We start from the raw sequence: 9,366 nt of genomic DNA on the forward strand, positions 1-9,366 counted from the left end.
GAAATCGATACATGCTATGTGCATGCACAGACTACAAACGAACAAATTATTGAGAGAGAGCTTCACAAATTGAGCATGTAAGTAACACGTTTGTCCACATCTGGCCAACTTTCTTATTCAGCTTGACATTGATTGACAGAGTTGCTGTATGTCCTCCTGAAGGATATCGTGCCAAATTGTGTCCAACTGGCGCGTTATGTCGTTATAATCCCGAGAATTTCGTTATAATCCCGAGAAGGTTGGAGAATCCTGTCCGTAATGCTCCAAACGTTGTCAATTGGGGATAGATCCGGCACCCTTCCTGGCCAAGACAGGGCTTGACAAGCACGAAGACAAGCACTAGAAACTATCGTCATGTGGGGGCTGGCGTTATCTTGCTGAAATGTAAGCCAAGGATGGCTTTTAATGAAGGGCAACAAAACGGTGCGTAGGATGTCGTCGACGTACAGCTGTGCTGTAAGGGTGCTGCGGATGACAGCCAAAGGGGATCTGCTATGAAATGAAATGGTACGCCAGACCAACACACCTGGCTATCGGTCCGTATGTCGGACGCCAGTCAGGTTGGTGATTCACCGCTGCGGGGTGTCCCCCAACATGTCCTCACTAGTCATCAGGGCTGAATTCCAAGCGATACTCATCACTGAAGACAATTCCACTCCAGGCAATGTGATTCCCAGACTGAAGAGTTTCTGGAATGTCCCGAACAGCACGACTTTCACGTCTACTAATACTTTATGAGTGTGTAAAATATAAGATATTCGCGGTTGGATTGCCAGACTGAAATGCGCGTTCTGCCGTAATTGGGTGTGTAACCAGGTAAGAACATACCAAACCAAACATGACCGTTTCTAGAAAAGCGCTATGGTTTTCAAGCCACTCGTCATTGGGTTTACATTGGGTTTACTCACCCATAACAGACTGACTCATCGTCTACTCATTAGGGCCGTCCGCGGTAAGGTCGGGAAAGGGTAACGGGATGCCACATTCTTTACAGGACGACAGTACGATATTTCCGCAGTATCTCCTCCATTCACAGTCATTTGCGGCTGTTTTTGGCGTTCCAGTACAACCATGGTGGTGCAACATTCGTTTTTATTTTGCTTAGGAACGGAATCTGTTTCTAAACAAATCGAACAACATGTTATAGCAAGCTTAATAATTGATTTCCTCTTTGTTTTTTGGCATACGTGTTTCGCTTCTTTTATTTGTGAAGCATCTTCAGTGGCCCTGTAAAATATATATGAACGCATTATGTAGTATATTACTGTGTTACATTTTCTCTGGTCATTCTCTTGTTTTTCAGGTTAGAAACAACTTTTGCTGCACAACTTTCGTGAGGTTAAATTGTCGTTTGGTGTGACTTCTGACTTTCAATGTTGGTAAACCATTTGTGTCGTCCTGAAGATGTGTTTACCCGGTCTCTATACAGAAGATGGACGATTATCGACGTTTTTTCGACCACATTTATTTCAACACTTCACTTGCGCTTTTCACTGTCTATTGAATATGTATGTGTTTTCAGTGTGTAGAGTTGCCAACAGTCGCTGTGTGTTTATCGTAGTCCTGTCCTTTTGTTTGTGTTGTGTATGTGTGGTTTCATAGTTGTTTATATCTCTATACTTAAAAGGCAATGTTATCACTGACTCACTGACTCATCAATACGCAGCCCAAACCGGTAGGGACATAAACTTGAAATCTGGGAAAGGTGTGGATCTTATAATGCAGGCGTCGTTTTAGAAGAGATTTTTCGAAATTCCATCCCTAAGGGATGAAGGTTTTTTTTTAAAAAAAAATATCGCTATTAAGGCAATTTTGAAGCTAGACCTGCGAAACTTGATAACTGGTTTCTGGATCATAAATAAAGAAATAATTTTTGTAAATTTCACCCTGTAGGGATGAAATAGTGGGTGAAAGCTGTTTTTGAAAATATATCATTATTAAAGAACTACTGAACTATTTTTAAAACTACATCTCTGAGCACTGGTATTTCACTTCTCGGTTACAAACATAAAATACGTGTTTCAGTGTTTTTCGAAATTGAATCCCTAATGGGGTTAAATAGGGGATAAGATTTTGTATGAAAATACTTTATTATGAAAGCATTTTTAAAGCTGAATCAACGAAAATTTAAATTTGGCTTCTCAGTTAGAAATAAAAAAAAATGTTTCAGCGTTTCTGGAAATTCAACCCCTAAGGAGTGCAGTAGGGGATGAAAATATTTAAGAAAATATTTCGTTACATCAAAAAAATTTTACAGCTAAATTTATGGAAATTGGTATTTCACTTATGGATTAGATACAAAGAAATATTTGTTGGGGGATGAAAGTTGCTATGGAAATACCTCCACAAGGACCCAAAGAACTTTGGACTCCAGTTAGCAGAACAGCTTTTTGGTCAGAAGTACATTCGGAGTAGACCACGCCCGTATGGTCTTAATTAGCTTGAAAAGCTTAGAAGGTGTTTCAATCTGTGAACAACATAAAAATTCGGTTAAGTAAAAACAAAACAAAAAACAAAAAAGAAAAAAACTCTTCAGTCCACACAGTCTAAGCGACCCCGTATAGATGGCAAAAAATAGAAACACCAAGGAGTTGTCCTACATAAGCGAAAGCTGGAAGACATCTGAAAGTTGATGTCTATCACAATTTTGCGCCAGTTGCATAGGAGTAGCGCTTGTAGCGGTGCAATGACGATGCAAATCAGGTATGCTTTAAATACACGCTGTAACGGTCGCAAGCCATAGTTTCCTTTGACATTGAACGTAGTGAGTTGATGTTAGTGAAGAATGCGTTTAAAGCAGCAAACATGCCATTATCAGCACCTTACTGAGTTTGAACTAAGCCGTGTAACAGGGCTACGAGAAGCTGGATATTCCTTCTGCTATATTGCACAAAGTCTTGGCAAGAAAGTAGCCAATGTAGGTGATAGCGGGTAGCTACAGTCACCAGAATGTACGGTCGCAAGGAGACCGGGCTCCGGACGGCCACGTTACAATAGCGAAAAAAAAGGACAAGAAATACCTATGTAGAAACACATGGATGCTGTGAACAGTTCCAGCGCCGCCCGGCCGATCCCACAAACAGGAAACCCTGAATAGTACACTACTGGCCATTAAAACTGCTACACCACGAAGATGACGTGCTACAGAAGCGAAATTTAACCGACAGGAAGAAAATGCTGTGATATGCAAATGATAAGCTTTTCAGAGCATTCATACAAGGTTGCCGGCGGTGGCGACACCTACAACGTGCTGACAAGAGGAAAGTTTCCAACCGACTTCTCATACACAAACAGCAGTTGACCGGCGTTGCCTGGTGAAACGTTGTTGTGATGCCTCGTGTAAGAAGGAGAAATGCGTACCATCACGTTTCCGACTTTGATAAAGGTCGAATTGTAGCCTATCGCGATTGCGGTTTATCGTATAGCGACATTGCTCCTCGCGTTGGTCGAGATCCAATGACTGTTAGCAGAATATGGAATCGGTGGGTTCAGCAGGGTAATACGGAACGCCGTGCTGGATCCCAACGGCCTCGTATCACTAGCAGTCGAGATGACAGGCATCTTATCCGCATGGCTGTAACGGATCGTGCAGCCACGTCTCGATCCCTGAGTCAACAGATGGGGACGTTTGCAAGACAACAACCACCTACACGAACAGTTCGACAACGTTTGCAGCAGTATGGACTACCAGCTCGGAGACCATGGCTGCGGTTACCCTTGACGCTGCATCACAGACAGGAGCGCCTGCGATGGTGTACCCAACGACGAACCTGGGTGCACGAATGGCAAAACGTCATTTTTTCGTATGAACCCAGGTTCTGTTTACAGCATCATGATTGTCGCATCCGTGTTTGGCGACATCGCGGTGAACGCACATTGGAAGATTGTATTCGTCATCGCCATACTGGCGTATCACCCGGCGTGATGGTATGGGGTGCCATTGGTTACACTTCTCAGTCACATCTTGTTCGCATTGACGGCACTCTGAACAGTGGACGTTACATTTCAGATGTGTTACGACCCGTGGCTCTACCCTTCATTCGATCCCTGCGAAACTCTACATTTCAGCAGGATAATGCACGGAGCGCATGTTGCAGGTCCTGTACGGGTCTTTCTGGATACAGAAAATGTTCGACTGCTGCCCTTGCCAGCACATTCTCCAGATCTTTCACCGATTGAAAACATCTGGTCAATTGTGGCTGAGCAACTGGCACGTCACAATACGCCAGTCACTGCTCTTGATGAACTGTGGTATCGTGTTGAAGCTGCATGGGCAGCTGTACCTGTACACGCCATCCAAGCAGTGTTTGACTCAATGCCCAGGCGTATCAAGGCCGTTATTACGGCCAGAGGTGGTTGTTCTGGGTACTGATTTCTCATGATCTATGCAAGCAAATGTCAGTTCTAGTATAATATATTTCTCCAACGAATACTTGTTTATCATCTGCATTTGTTCTTGGTGTAGCAACTTTAATGTCCGGTAGTGTAAATAGATTCTGGGAGTGAGCAACTTCTTGTCTGCACCGCTTGTCATTCATGTTTCACATCAATACAATACCACACTCCAAACAAATGATTTCAGAAAAGCTTTCCCGTCACACGAAAAATACCTTACAGTGAAGATTACTCAATTTTTAATGAAAATTTAAACTTCCTTGATATGGATGTCTCATTCAACAATGGCTCCAAACTACGCGCGACTGCAGTGCAACTAAATAAAAAATATTACCTTCATTCCTCTTCGCCGGTCGGTGTGGCCGTGCGGTTAAAGGCGCTTCAGTCTGGAACCGCGTGACCGCTACGGTCGCAGGTTCGAATCCTGCCTCGGGCATGGATGTGTGTGATGCCCTTAGGTTAGTTAGGTTTAAGTAGTTCTAAGTTCTAGGGGACTGATGACCACAGAAGTTAAGTCCCATAGTGCTCAGAGCCATTTGAACCAGCCATTCCTCTTCATATGCTATTCTAATCTCATTTCATTCTAAATCACTAATCGAATATTTCTCCTCTGTTTCACAATATTCAAACACAAATCATTTTACTTAAACACAGGTGAACTTTACTTTAAGTTTACATTGCCACGAGTCCTTTGCTCAGCGTCTGTCCCACTACTCTTTTAACGGTAGAACTCCCGCCCGCCCCGCTGCCAAGCAGCGATGACAAAACCAGCACATCTTCCAACAACAACCAAAGGCTGTGCGCGAATAATAAGCAAGTCAAAATTGTCGCTTAGCGTTTGAGACATCCAAGGTATGTACAGATTGCAGAAATGCAAATAACAAACTGCCAATAGACCTGTTTTAGAGTTCCTTAGTTAGTTTACATAAATAACACAAAATAGTCTGTAAAAAAAAAAGAAATATTTTCGATATTTCCATCTTATTTTTCCAAAAGTCCTTCAACTCGCTGCAGATGTCATGTGGTTCTTGAACGACCATTACGATGTAGCTTTGGCATGGCAAAGGTCATCATCGCACATGCAACAATTTGGTCGCTTATATTAATATTCTCTCTGGAAACATAGCTTTTTCGCCAACTTCTTTAACTACATTCTACAAGGGCTGAAACCCGGAAAATTAGGTGTGCGGGGAACGAGACAAGTACGACCAGCCTGTCGGCTAGCAAAAATTATACTGGAGAGACGAATCCTTACATTTCTCCAAAAAGGAGGAGCTCTATGGTACCGAGCTCACGTAAATAACCGCCTAATCAAATCAAAATCTTCTAGCAAATTCTGACGAAGTTCTGGTGGAAATATAGGTATCCTTTTCCAGCACGCCATCGTCCAAAATAATAGGACAGAACGGTTCATCAAATCACAATACACACTGACTCAGAAATCAAGAAGATACATGCACATTTTTATTAATCTCTGGCTCTGTTCCCTGTGTGCTATTTCGCAAAGGGTAAAAATCAAGCAGAAGAACATTCCATAATGACGTTGTTCAGTTATGGCTCACTGTTGGAGGTATTTTTCTAGTACGATGGTAACAACAAAAATGTCCTTTTCCAGATCCCTCTGACTGTAGATGTTAGTGTTGTTGTCTCCGGCCCGAAGACTGGTTTGATACAGCCCTCCACGTTACTCTATCCTCTGCAGGCTTGTTCATCTCTGAATAACTACTGCAACTTACATTTTTCTGAACCTACTCACTGTATTCGTCTTTTAGTCTCCCTCTACAATTCCTCGTTCCCCCTCCAGCACCCCTCCTCCACACACACATACACTTCCCTCTACTACCAAATTGGTGATCCCTTGATTACTCAGAATATATCATGTCAATCGATTCACTCTTGTAATCAAATTTCCATTCAGTACATCCTTATTTGTTAAGTGATCTACCCATCTAATCTTCAGCATTCTTCTGTAGCACCACATTTCAAAACCTTCTCTATTCTTCTTGTCTAAACTTAGGCTGTTTAGGTTTTTATGTTCGTAATGCCATGTAGTGCTGCGTATGAAAATCGCTGACTGCGCTGTGTGCAGTATGTGGCTGGTTGGACCCACTGTTGGAATATTCGCTAGTGTAGTGTTGGGGCAGTTGGATGTGAACAGCGCGTAGCGTTGGGCTGTTGGAAGTGAGCCGCCAGCAGTGGTGGATGAGGAGAGAGATATGCCAGAGTTTTGACAGGTTACTATGAGTGCACGATCTGGACGTGTGTCCGTCAGAAAAGGGAAATTTGTAAGAGTGGATGTCATGAACTGATATACCTATATATTATGACTTTTGAACACTATTAAGGTAAATACATTGTTTGTTCTCTATAAAAAAAAGGACTGTTAGTGCTCGCACACGTGTTGATAATTCAGCAAGGGACTGGTTAACAGCATTGTTGGTTCTAAGGACATTCCACATTGTTTGTGTTCTATCAAAATCTTTCATTTGCTAACTATGCCTATCAGTAGTTAGTGCCTTCAGTAGAATCTTTTATTTAGTTGGCAGTATTGGCGCTCACTGTATTGCAGTAGTTCGAGTAACGAAGATTTTAGTGAGATAAGTGATTCATGAAAGGCATAGGTTATTGTTAGTCAGGGCCATTCTTTTGTAGGGATTACTGAAAGTCGGATTGCGTTGCGCAAAAAATATTGTATGTCAGTTTAGTGATGATCAGAATAAGTAAAGAGAGAAATGTCTGAATACGTTCAGTTTTACTCAGTTGTTTCTGTATCAAATAATGTAGAAGTTCACCAGAACAGTCATTCTTTTTTTTTCCTAAGTGGAAGTTTCAAACTGTTTACCTTCCATGTTCCACTTCCATAAAAGGCAACATACCAGACAAGTATTTTCAGAAAAGATTTACTTAACTTAAATCTATATTCGATGTAAAAGAATTTTTTTTAGAAACGCATTTCTTGCCACTGCGTCTGCATTTTATATCCTTTTTGCTTCGACCATCATCACCTATTTTGCTGCCCAAAATAGCAAAACTCATCTGCTACTTTTAGTGTTCGTTTCCTAATCTAATTCCCTCATCAGCGCCTGATTTCATCCTTTGTTTTGCTTTTGTTAATTTTCATCTTTCAAGACCCTGTCCACTCCGTTCAACTGCTCTTCCAAGTCCTTTGCTGTCTCTGACATAATTACAATGTCATCGGCAAACTTCAAAGATTTTATTACTCATCTCTGAATTATAATTCCTTCTCCGAATTTTTCTGACTTCCTTTACTGCTTGCCCAATGTACAGAGCAAATAACATCCGGTATAAGCTATAACCCTGTTTCATTCCTATCTCAAGCACTGCTTCCGTTTCATGCCCCTCGACTCATAAATGTCATCTGATTTCTGTTCAAGTTGCGTACAGCATTTGGCTGCCTGTGTGTTACCTCTGTTACTTCAATAATTTCAGAGTGTTTTTCAGCCGACATTATCAAAAGCTTTCTCTAAGTCTACAAAAGCTATAAACGTAGGTTTGCCTTTCCTTAACCTATCTCCTGAGATAGATGTACGTATCAGGTTTATGAAATTCATAGTTCTCTTGTTATTGCTCCTACATTCTTGTAGACAACAAATAAAGCGCGTGCCTTTACACTTGTCAAGTTTCGAATTGAAGTGAAATAATGTTGTTTTATCTATTATTCATATGGCACTGCAGCACTGTCGGCGTGGGAAAGAGAAAGCAAGGCTGACAGTGAGAGGGAAGCATTTATAGAAAAGTACAGAGACAGGCATAGTCCAGTCATACGAAATATTTTCCAGCTCTGGTGGACAACGCTCGCAGCATCTCATACTCAGCAACTTCCTGCACCAGAGTGCTACATTAGCAATATTGCCGACCCATACTGTTAGTACTGCTGTGTATTGCTGTGTACTGCTGTGTATTACAATCACACTGGAGCTATGTTGGCTACAACACTATTGTGGCCACACATTACTGTAAAATACGGCCCGTGTAAATGAACCTTTAGACGCGTAATGTGCAGTGTCACAACTACCGCTTGTTAGTAGTTACAACGTACTTGGTATATAAGTGTGTTCTCCTTCTTCCTCTGCTTCCACTTCCTCGTTCCTCTGCACTTACACCAAATTATAAACTGCAGCTCTTTCAATACTGCTGGAGCCCTTAACACAACTTTTACCTTTCTCCTGTGTAGGTTCTGTGCACATCGCCGGAACACGTCTACCCGGACGCGCGGTAGTTATTTGTCTTCGTCCACCGCGCCTCTAGACTTTCTCTTGCACAACAGCTCTTGTTATTTCGGTTGCTCTGACGCACACTGTATCTCCTCTGCGGCACAAGACCATTATCACGCGGATGTTTAACATTCCTGGACTGGCATTGTCAACCAGCGCTGGAGAGTTGTCTGTTGGTCTTCGAGAAATGTGGCGCTAGCGTAGTAGTAACGCGCGGAACTCGCGTTGGAGAGGACGGCGCTTGAAATCCTCGTCCGGCAGTACAAGTGCTGGTGTTCCATAGTTTTCCTAAATCACCTCTACATCTGCGTCTACATACATACTCCGCAAGCCACCATACGGTGCATGACGGGGGGTGCCCCATACCATTACTAGACATTTCCTTTCCTCTTCCAATCACCATCAGAACATGGGAAATTTGAATATCTACACTACTGGCCATTAAAATTGCTACACCAAGAAGAAATGCAAATGATAAACGGGTATTCATTGGACAAATATATTGTACTAGAACTGACATGTGATTACATTTTCACGCAATTTGGGTGCATAGATCCTGCGAAATCAGTACCCAGAACAACCACCTCTGGCCGTAATAACGGCCTTGATACGCCTGGGCATTGAGGCAAACAGAGCTTGGATGGCGTGTACAGGTACAGCTGCCCATGCAGCTTCAACACGATAACACAGTTCATCAAGAGCAGTGACTGGCGTATTGTGACGAGCCAGTTGCTCG

Source organism: Schistocerca nitens, chromosome 4, assembly GCF_023898315.1.
Source record: "Schistocerca nitens isolate TAMUIC-IGC-003100 chromosome 4, iqSchNite1.1, whole genome shotgun sequence".
In the NCBI taxonomy this organism is placed as follows: domain Eukaryota; kingdom Metazoa; phylum Arthropoda; class Insecta; order Orthoptera; family Acrididae; genus Schistocerca; species Schistocerca nitens.